The sequence below is a fragment of the Pseudorca crassidens genome, unplaced genomic scaffold (genome assembly GCF_039906515.1).
Source record: "Pseudorca crassidens isolate mPseCra1 unplaced genomic scaffold, mPseCra1.hap1 Scaffold_1025, whole genome shotgun sequence".
Classification (NCBI taxonomy): Eukaryota; Metazoa; Chordata; class Mammalia; order Artiodactyla; family Delphinidae; genus Pseudorca; species Pseudorca crassidens.
In genome coordinates this window covers 26,667-47,853 of record NW_027135954.1, presented here as the reverse complement: position 1 = coordinate 47,853, position 21,187 = coordinate 26,667, and the positions used below count along the sequence as shown (strand labels likewise).

At 47.0% G+C, this 21,187-nt stretch overlaps 1 pseudogene; it reads left to right on the top strand.

Moving 5' to 3' along the window:
* The first annotated feature begins 828 nt into the window (after positions 1–828).
* Positions 829–5,514, top strand: LOC137217944 (serine/arginine-rich splicing factor 3 pseudogene; annotated as a pseudogene).
* The last annotated feature ends 15,673 nt before the right edge of the window (positions 5,515–21,187 follow it).

The following is a 21,187-nucleotide window of genomic DNA, read 5'->3' as shown; positions in this document are numbered from 1 at the left end:
GCTGGTGCCCTCCTCCAGGTCGAAGGTCAGCCCCAGCAGCTCCTGGGAGATGCCCAGCAGCCCGCGTGTGAGCGCCTGCATGGGGAAAGCCTCATTGAGCAGGTACTGGTTCACGTGGTAGCGCGTCTCCTCCCCCTGGTTCATGTAGTAGCGCAGGTCCCAGGCATTGATGGGGCCGTCAAAGTGCAGGCCCCGCCTCTGGCACTCGGCCTTCTTTAGCTCCAGGATCACGGCCGCTCCTGCTCCCCGAGGGGCTTCAGCTTCTGGGCCAGCTCACCTGCGGGCAGAGGGGAGAGGCGCGGCTACGTCCCTGGGGCGGCCCCCCAGCCACCCCCGACCCCGCGCCCCTCGAGGCAGAATGAAGGGTCTGGGAAGGTGACCCCCAAGGGCTGACACAGTGGGGTCTCAGGCAGCACCACGTCCGGTCAAGGTCCGCCTGACCCCGTCCCCACTGGGACTCAGGGGGAGGCGGTGTTACCTAGGACAGTGGCCACCACCTGGCTGGTCTTGTCCATGTTCATCTCCAGCACGGAGTCGGCATGCGTGCGGAACCCCAGCAGGCGGGACTTCAGGGCCTGCAGCCTCACCAGCTCCCTGAGGATCACGCAGTTCTCCTGGAACCCAGAGACGGAAGGCGCTGGGGACCGAGGGCCACGGCCTCCCCGCGGTCCCCGGGCCAGGTCTCTGCAGGCGGGCAGGGCTCCCAGGCCACTGGCGGGCACAGCCAATCCCCCTCCCTCCTCCTCCTGGCCCGGATTTCTAGACACTTTGGTGCTGTCCTAACACGTGGTCTTTATTAACACAGGTCCTTTTGGAACCAGAAACGGCATGAACGTGATGGGCTCTAAGGCCAAGGGCAGGAAGAAATGCGGCCAGTCTTTCCAGGAGCCACCAAGGGGCCTCCCCGGGCTCAACAAGACAAACACGGCTGCCGTGCAGACAGTGGCTCAACCCCACGGCGCCCGAACACCCAGCCCCTGGACGGTGAGACAGCTGTTGCTGCAGGTGGCCCGTGGCTCACTGATGAGGCCCGGCCCCAGGCGTACGCCACCTTCTCTGGGGCCACCTCTCCGGTCTGCAGTGGGGTTCTCCTGGGAGCCCCCAGTCACCACGGGACCAGCGTGGCCTGTCTGTAGCCCAAGAAGGTGGGGACACAAGACTGTCCCCCGTGCCCCCCGCATCACCCGCGAGGCCGAGCGAGCACCAGTGGTGTCTGCGGGGAAGACGAAGGGCTCACGCACAGCCCCCATCTACAGAAGCACAGACTGCAGCCACCTGCGCTATGGAACAAACACAAGTGTCCGTGCAGGACCCGATGTCTGACTGTCAAGGCCATGCCCGGGCCACAGTGAGAAGGTGCATCCCCCATGCAAGCCACAGAGAGGGGATGGGGGGGCCATCTGCGATTCTGAGCTCATCGGGCATCACCCCAGAGGGAGAGGGAGAGGGAGAGAGGTAGACAGAAGTACAGAGGGAGAGAAAGAGAGAGGGAGGGAGAGACGTCTCTCCCTTCCCTGGGGGTTCTCTAGTGCAGCCAAGGCTGAAAACCACTGCATTTTGGGAGATGGGTCCTCGTGGAAGAGTTAAATAGTAGCTCATGGCATTATCGACACATACTAAAAAGGCCCCAAATCTTGGGGAGTCAGGGAGGGGAGTGTCGGCTGCCTCGTAAACGGGGAGAGATTGGGCATCAGGGGAGGTGCCTGTGCAGCCTGCGCCCAGGGCCCCGCAGACTTCATCTCCCAGCGGTGGTCCTGGGCTGGAAGTCAGCGGGTAGGTCAGGCTGTCCAAGCATCAACGTTGACTTCAGGGCTGATCTAAAAGGCGCCTGGTGTTTGTTGAAGCAGAGAAAAGAGAAAGCAGTAGGGAAAGGATGGGAGTGGGAGGGGGAGGGAGCCCCCCTCCTCAGCACTTCTACCGCTCTCCCTCTCTCTCTCCCTTTCTCCCTCTCTCCCTCTACCTCGCTGCCTCTCCCTCTCCCTCCATCTCTCCCCCTGCCTCTCTCCCTCCCTCTCTCCCTGTCCCTCTCTCTCTCTCCCTCTTTCCCTTCCCCTCTCCCTCTCCCCCTTTCCCTCTCCCTCTCCCCTTCTCCCTCTCTCCCTTCCTCTCTTCCTGTCCCTGCTTCCCTGTTCCGCACGCTCTGGCTCTACCTCTTTCCCTCTCCCTCTCCCTCCACCTCCTTCCCTCTCTGGAGAGGGAAGGAGGTGGAGGGAGAGGGAGAGAGAGATGGAGAGGGAGGGGGGAGAGGGAGAGAGAGATGGAGAGGGAGGGGGGAGAGGGAGAGAGAGATGGAGAGGGAGGGGGGAGAGGGAGAGAGAGATGGAGAGGGAGGGGGGAGAGGGAGAGAGGGGGGAGAGGGAGAGGGGGGAGTGGGAGAGAGTGATGGAGGGAGCGAAAGATGTCTCTCCCTCCCTCCCTCTCTCCCTCCCTCTCTCCCTCTCCCTCCCTCCTTCTCCTCCCTCTCCCTCTCGCTCCAACTCTCCTTCTCCCTCCGTCTCTCCATCTCCCTCACTCCCTCCCAGAGAGGCAGAGATAAGGCAGAGGGAGAGAGGGAGAGGGAGAGATGGAGGGAGGGAGAGAGGGAGGGAGAGGGAGGGAGAGAGGGAGGGAGAAAGAGGTCTCTTCCTCCCTCCCTCTCCCTCTCTCCTCCTTCTCTCCCTCTCTCCCTCTCCCTCTCTCTCTTCCTGTCCCTGTTTCCCTGTTCTGGTCTCCCTCTCCCTCTCTCCCTCTCTCCCTCTCCCTTGTCTCTGCCTCTCCCTCCATCTCTCCCTCTCTGAGAGGGAGTGAGGGTGAGGGAGAGATGGAGGGAGAGGGAGTGACAGAGGGAGGAAGAGGGAGAGAGGAAGGGAAAGGGCGAGGGAAGGAGAGGGGGAGACGGAGGGAGGGTGAGAGAGGGAGAGTCGGAGGAGAGAGGGAGAGGGAGGGAAGAAGAGACCATTTTCCCTCTCCCGCTCTCCCTCTCTCTCTCTCTCCCCCCCCCTCTCTCTCCCTCTGTCCCTCTCTCTCTTCCTCTCTCCCTCTTCCTCCATCTCTCCCTCTCCCTCTCTCCCTCTCCCTTATCTCTGCCTCTCCCTCCATCTCTCCCTATGTGGGAAGGAGTGAGGGAGATGGAGACATGGAGGGAGAGGGAGAGTTGGTGGAAGAGGGAGAGGGAGGAGAAGGAGAGAGGGAGGGAGAGAGGGAGAGACGTCTTCGCTCCCTCTCTCTATCCCTCTCTCCCTTTCCCCCCTCTCCCTCCCTCTCCCCCCTCCCTCTCCTGCTCTCCCTCTCCCTCTTTCCCTCTCCCTCTCCCTCCACCTCCTTCCGTCTCTGGAGAGGGAAGGAGGTGGAGGGAGAGGGAGAGGGAAAGAGGGAGAGGGAGGGCGGAACAGGGAAACAGGGACAGGGAGAGAGGGAGGGAGAGGGAGAGAAGGAGGACAGAGGGAGAGGGAGGGAGGAAGAGACCTCTTTCCCTCTCCCTCTCCCCCCCTCTCTCTCGCTCTCCTCTCCATATCTCTCTCCCTCTCTTCCTCTCCCTCCCTCTCCTTCCATCTCTCCCTCTCTCTCTCTCCCTCTCCCTTGTCTCTGCCTCTCCATCTCTCCGTCTCTGGGAGGGAGTGAGGGAGATGGAGAGATGGAGGGAGCGGGAGAGTTGGAGGGAGGGGGAGAGGGAGGAGAAGGAGGGAGGGAGAGGGAGAGAGGGAGAGGGAGGGAGAGAGGGATAGAGGGAGGGAGAGAGGGATAGAGGGAGGGAGAGAGGGATAGAGGGAGGGAGGGAGGGAGGGAGGGATAGAGGGAGGGAGGGAGAGACGTCTTTCGCTCCCTCCCTCTATCCCTCTCTCCCTCTCCCCCCTCTCTCTCCCTCTCCCCCCATCCTGCTCTCTCTCCCTGTCCCTCCACCTCCTTCCCTCTCCAGAGAGGGAAGGAGGTGGAGGGACAGGGAGAGGGAAAGAGGTAGAGGGAGGGCGTGCGGAACAGGGAAACAGGGACAGGGAGAGAGGAAGGGAGAGAGGGACAGGGAAGAGGGACAGGGGAGGCGGGAAGAGGGAGGGGGGAGGCGGGAGAGAGACGGGGGAGACGGAGGAGGTAGAGGGAGGGGGAGGGGAGAGGGAGAGGGATGTGGGAGAGCGAGGGGGAGATGGAGGTGGAGAGGGAGTTGGGAGAGGGACGGGGAGAGGGATGGGGAGGGGGGAAGGGGGGGAGGGAGAGAGGGAAAGAGAGAGACGCAGAGGAAAGAGGGAGAGGGAAGAGAGAGAGAGAGGGGGACAGAGGGAGAGGGAGAGAGGGAGGGGGAGAGGGACGAGAGGAAGCAGGGAGAAAAGAGAGAAAGAACACACCATGTACATTTCTGTCAAATGACACCGGGGATCCTTACACAACCAGGAGAAAATAACACAGCGAGGCTCTTTCTCAGCTGGAACTGGAACTGCAGATGGGGCGAAACACTGGAACTGGAACTGCAGATGGGGCGAAACACCACCAGGGTGGCCACACATGTCCAGCTGCCGCCCCAGCCCCCTGAGTCTGGTCACCAGGGCTCTGAGTGTTTGCTCCAGGGACCTGGGGTTCACCCTGTCACCCTGGAGGTCGGGCCTAGACAGCAGGGCCCCGGGCTGGACACATGGGGGGAAAAGCATCCCCACAGGACAGCTTGTGCGAGCCGATTCAGCTGCGAGATTCTAGAGGCCCGGGATCACCCTGTGGCCCATGAAACCCAGGAGCCAGGAGGGTCTTGCATCGGCATTCCTGTCCGTTGGACTGTAACGTTTGTGTAAGGAATCTTGGAAACACTGGTAACAAGAGTGAATTCGAACGAGCTTTAGGATATTATGGACCACTCCGAAGTGTGTGGGTTGCTAAAAACCCTCCCGGCTTCGCTCTTGTTGAAAATGAAGATCCCCGAGATGCAGCGGATGCTGTCTGAGAACTAGACGGGAGAACACTCTGTGGCTGCCGAGTAAGAGTGGACCTGTCCAATGGGGAAAGGAGAAGTCGAGATCGTGGCCGCCTCCTTCTTGGGGTCGTCGCCCTCGAGATGATTATCGGAGGAGGAGTCCTCCCCCTCACCACAGATGTCCAAGACGGAGAAGCTTCTCCCGCAGCCAGAGCAGGTCCCTTTAGTAGATATAGGAGAAGAGAGAGATCACTGTCCCAGGAGAGAAATCGCAAGCCGTCCCGATCTTTCTCTAGGTCTCCTAGCCGATCCAGGTCAAATGAAAGGAAATAGCAGACCACTTTGCAAGAGGAGTGGTGCACAGGAAATAACTTCATTTGACAGGAGTATGTACAGAAAATTCAAGTTTCGTTTGAGACTTCCGAAGCTTGATGCACTTTTTAAATGTTTTAGCTGTTCACATTTGTTTGTCTCTTGGGACAGTGACACATAAAGGTGTCATTCTCTATGGTTTGAAATGGGTCATATGAGGCATGTAATATGAAGAATTGTTTCTTTACAATGTTCTCTTAAGCAAAATTGAATTTGCTTTGAATTTTTGGTCTTGCCTAGACTGAGAATAAAACTCTAACTCCTGCCCACCTAAAGTGTGATGTTTATTATTATGGAAGCAACACTGGCAAACATTGAAGAGACTTTCTGTAGCTGGGATATGGTATGCAGCTGTAGTTAAGCAAGCAGTCTTTAAAAGGTGCTGTGAACACAAGCCAGCAGGTAGGAATGAAAGCCGCACCCTTACCCTAGATTAGAGGTTTAAGAATTCCACTAGTCTTCACACTGGACAAGAGGTTGTCCAGTGAGTTTAGAATCTAAGAAGTTTCAAGGAAGTTAGTTTCCCTTTGAGTTAGGTCATAAGTCCCCTCTGTGATTGCCGTACATGAATACATAGCTCTTTGTAATGTTTTTTGGAAGTTGAGATGATCAAGATACCAATGTCTTGCCAGATGAAGAGTATATTGTAGAGCTGAACTTTGAGTTACTGTGCAATTTTTTTTCATGCTGTCATTCGTAATATGTTTTGTGAGACTCCTTGGGATTAAAGTTTTGGTTCCAAAAGGAACAAAGAAAAAAAAAAGAATCCACCTGCCAATGCAGGGGACACGGGTCCGAGCCCTGGTCCGGGAAGATCCCCTGTGCCGCAGATCAACTAAGCTCATGGGCCACAACTATTGAGCCTGTGCTCTAGATCCTGGGAGCCACAACTACTGAGCCCCCATGCCACAACTACAGAAGCCCGCACAGCTAGAGCCCGTGCTCCGAAACAAAAGAAGCCACTGTAATGAGAAGCACGTGCCCGCAACAAAGAGGAGCCCCTGCTCGCCGCAACTAGAGAAAGCCCGTGTGCAGCAATGAAGACCCAACGCAGCAAAAAAAAAAAAAAAAAAAGACGATACCGGCCAGGTGATCAAGGGTAAAATTGTTTGTCACAAGTCCCGTTGATGGGGTGTATCCTTGATGTGTGTATCCTTGATGGTGTGTATCCTTGATGATGTGACCTGAGGAGAATGACATTTTTATCTGTGTCTGGATCTTCCGCCCCAAACCCCGTAACTCCAGCCCAACCATAAGAAAAACATCAGAAAACCAACAGACAAACAAATTGAGGGACAAAATACCTGACCAGTCCTCCTCAAAACTTTCAAGGTATTAAAACCCAGGGATGTCTGAGAAATGTCACAGCCCAGAGGAGACTGGGACAGAAAAAGGATGTTAGGGGAAAGCTAGGGAAATTCTAGTAAAGTGTGGACTTTAGTTAATAATAACGTATCCATCTCGGTTCCTTAGTTGGATAAGCATGTCGTACTAACGTACTAAAGTACTAACGTGTTGGAAATAGGGGTACTGGGTCGGGGGTCCACAGCACTCTGTACACTCTGTACAGATCTTTGCAACTTTTTTGTAACTCTAAGCTATTCTAAAATTAAGCAACTACTAAACAGAGATAAGAATGTTATTTCCCTGATTTGAACATGCCTGAGTTTGTTTTCATGGTCACATTTGTGCTATCTGGATGTGTCTTGGAATCAGTAGCAAAGGAGAGTTGCCAGCCCCTGGGAAGATGCGGCTGGTTTGCAGGTGGCTTGCTCTGGAGCTGAAGACCACGGTGGGAAGTCTGCAGCCTCGGGCTGCACTTAGAACCATGGGAGGGGATGGGCCAGCTCAGTTAGGGATGGAACCTATAAATAAAACTCTTTTTCTTTTCCATTATGGCTTATCACAGGATATTGAATATAGTTCCCTGTGCTAGACAGTAGGACCTTGTAGCTTATCCATCCTATATTTAATAGTTTGCCTCTGCTAACCCCAAACTCCCAATCCAACCCTCCCTCCCTCTTTCTCCCCCTTGGCAACCACAAGTCTGTTCTCTATGTCTGTGAGTCTGTTTTTGTTTCGTAGACAAGTTCATTTGTGTCGTATTTTGGATTTCACATATAAGAGAGATCATATATGTGTCTTTCCCTGCTGACTTACTTCACTTAGTATGATGATCTCTAGGTCCATCCACGACGTTGCTGCAAATAGCATTATTTCATTCTTTTTATGGCTGAATATATTCCATTGTATATATGTACCACATCTTCTTTATCCATTCATCCATCAGTGGACATTTAGGTAGCTTCCACATCTTGCCTATTATAAATAGTGATGCAATGAACATTGGGGTGCATGTATCTTTTCTTTCTTTCTTTCTTTCTTTCTTTCTTTCTTTCTTTCTTTCTTTTTCTTTCTTTCTTTTTCTTTCTTTCTCTCTTTCTTTATTTTTTTGTCACACAGTATGTGGGATCTTAGTTCCCTGGCCAGAGATGGATCCCATGCTCCCTGCACCGGAAGCACAGAGTCTTAACCACTAGACCACCAGGGAAATCCCAGGGGTGTATGTATATTTTTGAATTAGAGTTTTCTCCAGATCTATGCCCAGGAGTGGAATTGCGGGACCCTATGGCAGCTGTATCTGTTCTCTGCACGTCTCACATCAACCACCTGCACTCCACTGCTTGCTCTCAACGTCATCTTCGGGGAACACAACCTGCGACAGGGACCTTGACAAGAAGAAATGGCTCAGGGAAAAGCTACCTGCACAGGGAGGAGATAGAGGCCATCGACCCTGGGGTGCGGCGGGGAGAGTGGGCACGGAGATTTGTCATTTCATCCCTGATACTCAGCCCTCCTGGCTGCCCCACTCTAGGTCACCTCGGGATACAGAGGTGACCCGGTTAGAGTCCCAGCCTGTGCAGGAATCTAGGGGCACCAGCGGGTCTGAATAATATTAGTGCAGGGTCTCCCCCATGGCACTGGGGTTATTTGGGGCGGGTCATTCTCTGCTGGGGGCCCCTCCTGGGCACTGTGTGGGGTTCAGCAGCATCCCTGTCCCCACCCATTTGATTCCAGGGGCCCCTTCCCCCCCAGTTGTGACAACCACAGATTTTCCCCAGACATCACCGAAGAACTGGGTGAGGCGGAAGCAGGATGGCCCTGGGTGAGGACAGCTGTGTTGAAGCAACCAGCCTGGCTTAGGGCAGGGTCCGCCCCAGTCCCGTCAGAGCCTGCATTTACAACTGCCCCTTCCCTCTCCCACCTCCCATGCCCTGCAGTGGTCTCCGAGACATCATCCCCGTGTAACAAATCACACCTTCTCAGTTTACTGTCCCCAGCACCTAGAAGAGTGTCTGCTATGTAGTAGATGCTTCCTAAATACTTGCTGAATAAAGGAGTTGAATAAAGGGATGAGTGGATGAATGAATGAAGGTTACCATGGAAGGAGGGGGGAGATTCCCTTTCTGACTCTCGGGGGTTGGGATATCAAGTGAAAGATCCATCCTAAATAGGCTGACCAGCCTTCTGGGGTTCCCCGGAAATGAGGGTTTCCCCACAGTTCCAGCGCTCAAACCTGAGCGGTCCTGGGCAAACTGGGGGCGGGTGTTGGTCACCCTGTGTAAACACAGTAACAATTGCAACTGCAATAGCAATGGCCGAGGACCTCTACGGTCTTATTGACCAGGCCCAGTTCTTTACCTGGCGGGGAAGGGTGGGCCGGGATTGGAATTCCGGTGATCCAGGGTGGGCGGGTGAGGGCACACCCCGAGCTTGTGTAGGGGAGTCCAGGAAGGTTCTGGAGGAAGTGACAGTGACACAGGAGGGAGGGAGGAGTCTAAGGAAGAACATCCCACACGACAACGTGTGCCAATGGCCCTGGGCCCAAGGTCACACCTGACCAGGGCTTGCTTTTTTTCTTTTTTTCTAATTTACATTTTCCCACATGGATATGCAATTGTCCTAATGCCATTTATTGAAAACTCCTTAATTTCCCCACTTTCTGTCATATCAAGTTCTCATCTATCTGTTTCTGGACCTTTATTCTCTACCATAGAGGTATACGTCCCATCCTTGCACCACTAGGGCTGTTTCATCACTATAACTTTATTTTTTATTCATTTATTTCTTTGGCCGTGCCGGGCGGCATGTGGGATCTTATTTCCCCGACCAGGGATCGAACCCGCACCCCTTGCAGTGGAAGCTCAGAGTCTTAATCGCTGGACCTCCAGGGAAGTCCCCAGGGCTTGCTTTGACATCCATCGAATGGTGGCGGGTGGGCACGGGGAGCAGCTGTCTGTGAGCCATCCTGTGTAGAAATGCAGGGTGGAGGGCAGGACAGCTGGAGCGGGAGGGGAAGAGGCGGAGGAGGGAGGGAGGGATGGCGGGCGGGCGAGAGACAGACAGAGTGTTTCCGGAGACACTAGCTCTGGCCGTGTCCTAGGGCATGAAAGCTGAAAATAGCTCCTAGTGCCGGGAGCCTTGGAGCCGGAGCCTGGGAGCCAGGGTGACTGGCTCTCCTCCCTGATGTGTGTGTGGGGGGGGAGGGGGTGGGCTCCGGACTTCTCAGGCTGGGAATGGGGTGCACGGAGCAGGGACGGAGCAGGGACCCTTCTCTCTGGGACCTCGCGGGCCATCCTTAGCTCACAAAGCTGAGCCACTCCTGGCCCTACGAGTGGGGGGCTTATCCTCCCTGTCCCCTGGATCACACCCCCTCACACACAACTTCCCCTTGTGTGCTCCCAGCAACCAAGATAATCTGTTTTCAAAAGATTTGGGGGAGGGGGGTAAACATACAAACAAGAGCAGAATGGATACTTTTTCAGAATGGGAATGGCTCTGTGTAACCCCATCCCCAAGGTAACCAGAGTCCTGACCTCTGACACCCTTGACGAGTCAGCCTTGGTCTGGGCTTGCAGACCCACGGAAACTTCCTCATCCCCTCCTTCAGACCCCGTCTCTCCCTCGGCGTCTTTGTGAGAGGCACCCGGGGAAGTGGGACTGCTAGGCTGTACTGCTGCTAGAACTCCACCTGGGCTCCACCAGGCTCCAGCCCCCCGCCCTGTGCACCTCTCTGACCCTGAGGCACCTCAACTGGTAGGAGCGGCATCACCTTCCCTCCCGGGACTTGTGACACTTAAGGGAGACACAGAAAGGACAAGCGTTTGGCTCCCTGGCTGGCAAAGAGCAGGTGCTCAATTGTCATAAGTGTCCGTATCAGTGAGGGTTCTCCAGACAAACAGAATCCATAGCCTCTGTGTGTATATACACACACACGTACACATGTACACGCATACAAAAATATACAGCTGTGTATATATGCAGTACGCATACAGACATATACACATATAGTATATGCAATACGCAAATACATATATACACACATATATATAATGCATAGTTTGTATATATACAGTATGTCTACACACATATACACATAATATATACAATAGACACATACATATACACTATACATACACACATATGAAATGCATAGTTTGTATATATATATACAGTATGTACACATTCGTATAAGATATGCAATATACACACCTAGGTTCGTCTATATCATACATATATACACACATACAAAGATATTTAGGTGTGTATATATACAGTATACATACATACACATATAATATATGCAATACATACACGTACATACATATAGACACACATATACACCTACATATAAAAGCATGTAGAATAAAAATATATATGTACTGCATCTATAAATTCGTCGTATATATACATACACATATCATATATAGGATACATACACATACATATATACAATGTATACACACACACCTATATGTAAATATGTGCATGTACATACACATATAAGTACACACGCAAGTGTGTATATAGAGAGAGTACATACATATATACATATAATACCTATACACATACAGGTATACAACATATATACACACCTATATATCAATATACACTGTATACATACATACATACAGTGTACATATACTGTACACATACACACCCATATATCAATACATGGGTGTGTGTATATATACAGCATGTTCACCTTCATAATATGTATACTGTATATATACACATACATACATGTATACAATATATACACACAAATATATAGGCTTGTATGTATACTGTATGTAGTACTTACACATAGACTACAAACGCATGCACATATAAACATATGTGTATACATATATATATCATATCTATACACACATATACAAATTAATAGGCTTGTATATATTCACTATCTTTACATATATAGTTTCGTTTTAAGGAGTTGACTCTTGTGACCGTGAGGCAGGCAAGTCAGGGCAGGACTCTGGGCTGGAGACACAGGGAAGAGCTGATGTGCCAAGTCCATTGGAGGAACACTTCCCTCTTTCTAGGGCACCTCATTTTTCTCTCCAGTCCTTCAACTGATGGACGAGGCCCACCCACGCCGCGGCATTGACAATCTCCTTTACGCAAAGTGGACCAATTTCAGTGTTAATCTCTTCTGAAGAATACCTTCCTGGCCACATCTGGAATAATGTTTGTGGTTGCCGGGGCCCCACGCAGTGCGCACATGAGATTAACCATCCCCGTGGCGATGATGACACTTTATTTTCTCCCTTGACCATTGTCACTACTATTCCAATTAAAATGGCAGTGCTATGAGGGCAGGGCATTTCCTTTTTTGCCAGTACTGAGCGTCCGCGGTCTGGTGCCTAGCATAGGCTAAATACACGGCATTTTTGTGAACAGAAGCCGGGATTCCAGCTGTCATATTTAATAGGAATTATAGTCTTATTACTGTGTGTGTGTGGGGTGTGGGGTGTGTGTGTGTGTGTGTGTGTGTGTGTGTGTGTGTGCGCGCGCGCGCGCGTGTGTGTGTGTGTGTGTGTGTGTGTGTGTGTGTGTGTGTGTGTGTGTCACGGTATGTCGAGGTCAGGAGTCGAACCCGCCACCACTGGCCCTGAGAGGTTTGGCCGGGTCCCCACTTCGGGCCGGTGGGTGTGGCCAGGGGCAGCCGATGACGTGCGTACGTGCGTGCGTGCGTGCGTGGGAGCGTGCGTGCGTGGGAGCGTGCGAGTCCAGGAGGCGGGCCGCGCGGGCCGTGAGTGTTTCAGTGCGGCCCCCGGCTCACTGTGCTCGCCTCACGCCGGCCCGAGTTCGCAGCAGCGCTGGGGGCCCCGGGCCTGTGACCACAAAGAGGGAGCCGGGGCCCGGACGGGAGCGCGGCGGCGGCAGCTGAGGCCCAGGCCAGGCCCCGTCCCTTCAGCCGCCCGCCTGCCCGTCTGCCCCGCCCCCGCCGGCGGCGCCGCGCCCCTCCCCCAAGCGCCAGACTAGCGCGGTGCGGGGACCGCGCGCGAAGACATGGGGGAGAAGCTGGAGCTGAGGCTGGAGTCGCTCTTGGGGACCGAGCCCGCCGTCTGCCCGTGGCCGCTGCCGGTCTAGGTAAGTGCCGCCCGTCCCCTCCTCCCGGACCCCCGCCCCTCTTCCCCCACGGCGCGCGCTGAGCCCACCGAGAAACGGAGCGACTCGAGTCGCCAGACACTCTTTGGAGCCCCCCTTCCCGCCCCGCCGTGGTTCTCCGCGGCAGTTTCCAGCCCCCGCGCGCAGAGTGGGCAGAGGGGAGCCGGCGCCGGCCGGGGGCGTCGACTCGGCCGCGGGGACCCCGCGCTTCTGTGGGGCCCCCGAGCCGGTCTGCGGTTGGCTCTGCAGGGCTGGGGACCCCGGTCCCCCCGGGCCTGGAATGTCGGCGGGCTTGCCCTTCTGTACTTTAGGATCTGACATGTAGGGTTTCTTTTTCCTGGTAGTTTATTCTTAGCGCTGTCAACGTGCTTAGTTTTTTTTTTTTTTTTTTCAGGTCACCCTTTCCTCCCTCTCTCCAGTTTTTTTGTGTTTCTGTTTTGTTTTGTTTTAGTTAGGCATTTTGTCCCTCTGATCTTGAGTGGGTGGGCTGGCAGGACACTTGGAGAGGAGGCGTTCTGTCCCCTGACCTTGAGTGGCCTTTGGAAAATGACAGGCCAGACGGAAATTTAACTTAATTGATATATAATATTGTATCTGTCCAAGGTGTACAATGTGATGATTGGTATATATATAGTGTGTGAAATGATTACCACAATAAGTTTAGTTAACCTTAATTCACATAATTACAAATGTTATCTTTGTGATGAGAACTTTCAAGAGGTACTCTCTTAGCAACTTTCAAACATAAAATACGGTATTGTTAACTGTAGCGACCGAGCTGTACATTACATCACCATTACTCCCTTGTCTTATAACTAGAAGTTTCTACCTTTTGATCGTCTTCCCTCATTTTCCTCACCTCCAACCCCCAGCTCTGGCAACCGTCATTCCATTCTATCATGAGTTCAGTATTTTAGATTTCACGTATGAGATCATAAAGTAATTATCTTTCTCTGTCTGACATTTCATTTAGCATAATGCCCCCCAAATCCACCCATGTGGTCACAAATAGGCAGATTTCCTTCTTTATCACGGCTGAATAATAGTAGGTTGTATGCATCCCATTTTCTTCATCCATTCATCCACAAAAGAACACTGAGGTTGTTTCCATGTCTTGGCTCCTGTATTGGGTTGGCCAGAAAGTTCATACAGTTAATGAATACACTGTTCAATAAAACTTGGTGAAAATGAGTCTTTCATTTTTACTTAAAATAAATCTTTGACAAAGCCAGCTAGGCATCCCTTTGCGTAATGGCTTATATCACATTGAAATATTTTAAACATATGAACAGTAATAGCTGAAATGACAAATGTTACTAATATTGACACAATTTATCAAGGAGAATATGTTAGAATATGTTAAAATGCAGATGGACAGTGAAAGAACAAATATAACTTTTAACTAAATATTGTCTTGATATTTAGACCATTGGTTAAAATCATGATAACAGGTTTCATCCATTTCAAGAAAGCAGAATATTTGCAGATCACTTAACATTTACTAGGTATGTTCTCAGTCTGGAAGGATATATTTCACTGACATGTGTCATTTAATTTAACCACATCCCTCTGTAATAGATAGTGTTATCCCTATTTGCAGATAGGAAACAGGCTCAGAAAGATTAAGAATGTTACCTAATTCTAGTAAGCAGCCAAACCTAAACTGATCTAATTCCAGGGCAAAGCTCTTTCTGACACATCAGTGTGGGTCTTTATCTCTTTGAGAATTGTTGAACATTAAAAGCCTTCTTCCAGTTAAATGCATAAAGAAACAACATGAGCAATGACCTAACAATACAAGTCTCACGAAATAATTGGTGTGTTTGGCCTTGCTTTTGTTGATTGATCTTTTGCAAAATTGCTTTTCTCTGAGATATTTAAAGTGGACTTTAACTATTTTCTTGGAAGACTTTCCTAAATTATACCTATCAGAAAGCTGCTTTGCTTTAAGGCTGAAGAAAAATGAAAGCTTACTTAACTACACTTAGGTGCCAGGGTCATACTATGAGCTCTACACCTGCCAGGATTCACGCTAAGATAGATAGGGTGGCTCAGCAAACTGTCCATAGTCCTGTGATTCCTTTCTGATATTCTGAAGTAGAAATAATTTAATAACTGTTCACAAAAGAGAGAAACACTGTTTCTTGGTCCTCAATATCATGCTGCTGTAGGCTAATCCTTTCTCTCTTCTGTCGCCCCTTAGTATAGAGAGTGTGTTTTGGGGACCCTCCTTCACGATCTTCTGCATTCCAAGAGCATCTTACATAAATCCAGGACTTCTCAAGCAGCCAGTTTTGCCAGATGGTCTTAGGGTTGGTTGTACCCCTATATGTATAATCCTGAACTTCTCAAGTAAGGTCCTTAGAGAGCATAATGGCTAAGAGAATTGGTGCTGATACCAGACCTGAGTCCAAATACTGCCTATGCCCCTAACTAGCTGTGTAACCTTGGAGAAGTAACTTAAGCCCCTTAAAGGGATTAGATTTCTCACCCGGAAAATGGTATAATAAATGCATCTACCTCATATGGTTAGTGTGTAAATTAATGTAACTTGAGATGGTGCGTGTTAAGCATTAGCACAGTGCCTGTCTCTTGTTAGTAGTACCTGCTTTTATTATTAATTATTCTCTTTATATTCCCAGTTCCAGCTAGGTGCCTAACATATAATAGTTGTTCAGCACATATTTACTGGATTGAACCAGCTCTGAAATTTAAGCATTGGGTCAACAGCAAAGTAGTCACCCCACCATCATTTCTCCCAGAGAAAGGGAGAATAGATGGAAGCCAGCCATCATACTTTCTTTTCTTATTCTAAACTTCCCATCCAGCCCCAGCAATAAAATAATCTTCCTGAACCCCAACAATTTCAAGAATTTTTCAAATCACACTATTTGAAAATAGTTGGGTTGCCCAGATCTAATATGTCCCAGGACCCCAAGGTCACCAAGCTTATATTAATGAAGTCTAGTTAAGATAAATGATTACAGTTAGTAAACCAACTGCTTATGAGCTCATTGGGCTTTTTAAAATTTACTATCTGCGCTTCATAGAGACACAAGTATTTTGCTTTTGTAGGACGCTCAACAGTCAAAGTCGTCTTTTAAAAAGCACAAATCAGACGCTATTATTGCACTGCTTCTAACCTCTAAAGGCTATCTATTGTAAAGAGATTAAATTTTCAACTACTTAGCCAGGCTCACAGAGACCATGTGCTCTGGTCACTTACTACATCTTTCCCTGACCTTCATGGGGTTCGAGGCACAGTTGTCTTTTTCAGTCCCTCAGATGCAACAAGCTCTACTTCTTGCTCTCCCAGCTTTAGATTGGCTAATCCATGTACCCAGACCAATTTCCCTCTTATCGTTAAGGTCTCGGTTCAAACGCCACCACTGCTATCTTGACCAAAGAGACCTGCCTCCTCAGTGCCTCTCCATCCCTTTGTCCAGTCGTATTTCTGTCACCGTACAACATTTATTTACATGTTTACTCTGTCTTCCTCCACCACTGGACATTTGCTTAAGAGCAGGGACTTTGTAATTTTTTGCTCACCACTGAATCTTCCAAGGCTTGCAGCACACACTGGCACATAGGTGTGTAGGAAATGTGTGTCTAATAAAGAATAAATACGTGAATAAAAAAAAACTGTGAAACACTAACACAAGAATATTCTTCTTTCAAAAGAATAATGAAAAATAATTTCATTCAATAAGAGTCATTCTTAGTTACTGATACGTGACTTAGTAGATCCCATTCAATTTAAAATGTTCCCTTTTTTTCTGATACTTTCACAAGTCATTGATTAAATGCTGCTCACTTTTAAGGCCAATGTGTGAGACATTATTTAACTTGTCTACTCTAAAGTTCCAGCGTTAACTCAGGCGGGGCTTCACCAAGTACTGACCATGTGACCTTGGCCTCTCATTGCCTCAGTTTTCTCATTTGTAACATGGGTATAATAATCGGCTTATTTCATACGCCTATGAGGAGGAGAACTTTACATATGTGTGTGTGTGTGTGTGTGTGTGTGTGTGTGTGTGTGTCTATATGTATTTAAACAGTGTCTTAGAATAGTGTCTGGCACATGATAAGCATTATAGAAGTATTGACTGCTGCTACTAGTACTGTTATTATGAGAACTAACTGTTGAGAATAATCCTTCATATAGTGGTTTATTCCACTGAAGATAAAGGAAACTCATAGAATATTAGAAATCAGATTAAACACAGAAAGCCAGTAAAATATACCAGGAGAGAAGATGATGAGAGTGTGAAAACATAGAGGAGGAGAAAAATGGTTTTTGTATTTCTTTTTCTTTTTTAAAGAAGGAAAGAGCCTAGAAATAGGACAAAAACTATTCATTGGCTATACTGACATGGAGACCCCTGGTGACCTTCATAAGTAAAATTTCAGGACAGTGGGCAGAGAGATTACGGTGAGAGAAGTCAGGTGGATGTAAATTATAGAGTAAGTGGGACGTGAGGAAATGGAAACAATATATGATGATAACAATTTTGAAAAGTTCAGACATGAATTGGCTAAAGAAGATATGCAGGGATTAGAGGAGGAGGGAGGCTTTCGTGTTACACGTACAGTTTTCAACATTTTAAGTTGGAGTTACTAGTCTAGAATGAGGTTGAATTTTGGCAAGAATCATGCATAAGGAGTAGAATGGGTTGTAGAAAATGCAGTGCTGTGAAGTACTTGAGAAGATGAGAGAAAATGAAATGCTGTCTGTAGTGCACGTGGCCTTTGAACTTGAACTCCTGTAGTGAAAGGGAATACAAAGATCAATGCAAATGCTAATGAATTAACGGATTTGGCAGTGGACTATTTACTGACTTCTGTGTTCCTAATGAGTTAGGAAGCGCCTCACCAGCTCAGAGTGAAGGAAGTAGAGAGGATGGAGGAAAATTTGAGGAGGGTAGGGAAAGCTTCTAAGAAAATAGTCCTTAAGGAGAATTAGAAAGAACTTACTGTAAGTCAGAGCAATATTTCCAGTCTCGAAAATCCATTTGGAGTTGGTGATTATTAATTTATTGGAATACCAATTTGCCCTGCCACATGAGTTTTCTCCGGCTACCTGGATATAAGTTACACAGAGGCAGAAAAGAATGAGAGATAACAATCGAGGGAAAATACAATTAGTAGTTTTGTTTACCGTTTTCCACTTCCCCGCTCCAACTCTGGGGAGCCTTCATGGACATGGCTGCCCTCCCAGCCTCCAGCAGCACTCTGTTATCAAAGAATTCAAAGAAATGGAACATAGGTTTCCAACTTATTAATTTAGCAAAATCAAAAATTGTGTATAATGTTTTCTGTTGGCAGAGATTTTTGCAATATAATTTGGTTCCGTCTTTTGACAAGTAATTTGGCAATGTCTAGCAAGATAAAAACGTTAATAGCTTTTTACACGTTAACTCTAATTCTGGAAGCTTATGCCGATAAATAATTTATAATCCAGAAAATTATTATATAAAGATGCTCATTGTCATGTCATTTGTAATAACAAAAAATTGGAAACACCTTTAATTGTTAACAATAGGAAAACAGTTTAGGAAATTATATCCACTTAGTAGAAAGTGACACAGTTACTATATTATAATTACACGATGATGGAGCTAAATAAAATAATGCTTACTAAAGAAAGAATGAAGAAAGCTGACCTAAAATTGTGTCTTCCTTGTGACAGTAATTATGTAAACATATCAATATTTATTAAAACTTAAAACCAAAATAAAGTTTTAAAAGCTCTGTACCAGTAATGGGGATTTTATGTTTGTTTCAAAACATTTTTTAACATAACTCTTATAATTTTGTTTTGTCTACTCCTTTTCTTAAGAATTTCTGACTCTTACCTCATTTTTCATTTCATAGTTTCAAATAAAGTCAGCAATTTTATCATCAGAGAAGATTAGACTTATTTGACAGTTCATAATTCCAAGTTATTTGGTATAAAAAGACCATATACACTTGTAGGTGCTTTCAAAATAAAATTTCGAGAATTTTTTTTTTTTTGCTTAGTCTTTCCTGGTATGGAGATGAAGCAAACTACCTAAAATTGCTAGCCATTCTTTTTTCATTTTTCTCATTTTATTGATTTATCTTGCCCTTCACAGAAATGATAACAAATGAGTCTGCAGTTGCATCTGCCAATTTCTTAAATCCTCTATTATCCACATTATGAAATCATACTAGTATGAATGCTTCCAGTATTTTCAGAGCTCTTTAGTTAGTATACTTTAGCATTCTGTATGAAGTATCTTATGTAAGTGTAAAATTTAGACTCAACTTCTGGAAGCTTTTGATTTCTTAGTTCAAAAGTGAGAGATCCTTAGTTCAGCCATAAGATTAACAATTACTTGTATAGTAAGAAGCTCCTAATTTATTCTTTTATGGATACCTGGCAGTTTTCTTGCCATTTCTCGGAAGTTCTCTATTAAACACATTCTCTCTCTTTCTCTCTCTGTCTCTCTCTGTCTCTGTCTCTCTCTCTCTCTCTCTCTCTTTCTTTCTCTCTCTCTCTCACACACACACACACACACACACACACACACACACACACACTTGGTGATTAAAAGCACAGATTTTGGCATTATGAAATCTAAGGTTCAATTTCCAGTTCTGTAGTTTCTGGGCCACTTCACTTTAGGCAAGTAACCTAATGTCTCTGAACCTTGTTGTTTTCATCTGTAAAATAGAAATTACAATTATATCAGACAATCCTCAAAACATCCGTAATGATTTTAGAGTTTCAGAGTCAGGTAAAAGCAGGCACTCAGTAAATGGCTAGTGCTTTTATTACTTTATTATTATTTAGGTCTTGGTTTTCCTTGAGTCTGTGAGTCCCCATAATGAAATGTAATTTCCAGTAGATTGAGTAACACCTGTTTTCACCAAAAATTTTAACTGAGTTCATTACTTTCTGTGCAACCCAGATTAGTTTTCTGCCTCTTTTTCTGTGCCGTATGTAGGTGTTCAGTAGATTTATTTAATAAATGTATGAATGCTTGAACGCGTAGATGAATTTTTAAATGCTTCTTTTTGAGAAGGTAGAACAAATGTGACACAGTAGAACACATAAGAAAATAATCCATGGAAAAAATGGCAAAGTCATGTATGTGCCCAGGGCCAGCCTAAGAAGAATTGCTTTTTTTTTTTTTTTTTTTTTTTAGGAAAAATGTGTTGAATAGCTTATTTTAATTATTTTTAGAAGTTAAGTACAGGGACTTCCCTGGCGGTCCAGTGGTTAAGACTTCACCTTCCAATGCAGGGGGTGTGGGTTCAATCCCTAGTCGGGGAGGTATGGTCCCACATGCCTCGCAGCCAAAAAACCAGAACATAAAACAGAAGCAGTATTGTAACAAATTCAATAAAGACTTTAAAAAGTGGTCCACATCAAAAAAAAAAAAGTTAAGTACAAAAATTTGCTGATGATTTACATATTTAGGACCAATAAAATAATGTGAGATTAGCTGTACTAAAACAGAATGTTGAGCTACATTCACATTAAGTGACATTATATAGTCTAAATTTATGGAAAACTTCTGAGATGGTGAGTGACCTTTGAGCAGAAAAAGACGGAGAAATGGCCTTTTCTGCATTCTATTGTGCCTCTAAGTAAAATGCTTGGTAATCTAGCTACAAAACTCTCTGTCATTTGGCTTTAGGCACCTACTGTGATTTACCTTGTGAAGATCAGATTTTGCCATGGAGAGGATTTGTAAAAGTATCACACGTTCCAGTACCGCTGGCAACCACAGCTACCAAAAACTCCCATTTAAATTGATGAACCTAATATCAGATGATAGTATCATTTCCTTGTGGGTGTTCTGGGGAAAGGTGGGTAGGAAATATATAAAAGTGAATACTTTATTGACTGAAATAACAATTCATCATTTTGAAAACATAAAATACATTAAAGTTGTTATAGCATCATCCATTAATATTTCACTGTAGTTTAGACATGGCCTACAATCAATGTTTTCTGCCCTTTGAAACAGAACCATGCTTGTGGTATGCATTAATCATATAAAAGATGAAACACTGAAAAGAAATTCAGCCTTTAAAGACAATTTGCTTTGATTTATTCAGTGGGTTCTCCTAAAAAGTTAATACCAAGAATTATTGCTTGTTAAATTGGAGTTAGAAATTCTTTCAGAGTTACTTAGTATTTTCTTTAATATCAGTATCAAGGAAGGCAAAGCAAATTTGCATATTTATTAGGAAATACAGGCACATAATCATAAAACAAGAAGACACAACGTTTTTATAGACTTTATTTTTTAGAAGTGTTTTAATTTTACAGAAAAATTGAGAAGATAGTATAAAGTGTTTCCATATACACTATACCCATTTCCCTCTATGATGATCAACTTATATTAGTATGTTCCATTGTTACAATCAGTGAACAAATATTGATACATTATTGTTTACTATAGTCCATACATTAGTCCAGTTCCTTAGTTTTTACCTAATGTCCTTTTTCTA